The following is a 354-nucleotide window of genomic DNA, read 5'->3' as shown; positions in this document are numbered from 1 at the left end:
GTAGTTCTCCGAGATGCGCGACTCGTCGTTGCGCCCGGTCTCCTAATGAACTAATTAATTGACACTTCGAATTGACTGCGAGAGGCGCGACTCGTCGTTGTGCCCGGTCTCCTATTCCACTCCACAGATGGATCAAGTATTCTCCCGAGGACCCGCCTCGCCGATCGCCCGCCCGCCCTCCTTCTCTGCGGTGAGGTAGTAGCTCTCGCACTCGGCCTGGTCGGCATTGCGCTCCTGGCGGAAGGCAGAGAGGAAGGGGTCTCGGCCACCGTGGCTCCAGTCTCCCCCCCTCCCTGTGGGACCCCACGCCACGTCTCCTGTCGCTATGCGCAGTCACTGGCTACGGGTCGGAAC

Source organism: Emiliania huxleyi (genome assembly GCF_000372725.1).
Source record: "Emiliania huxleyi CCMP1516 chromosome Unknown EMIHUscaffold_184, whole genome shotgun sequence".
NCBI lineage: Eukaryota > Haptophyta > Isochrysidales > Noelaerhabdaceae > Emiliania > Emiliania huxleyi.
This window is presented reverse-complemented; position numbering follows the sequence as displayed.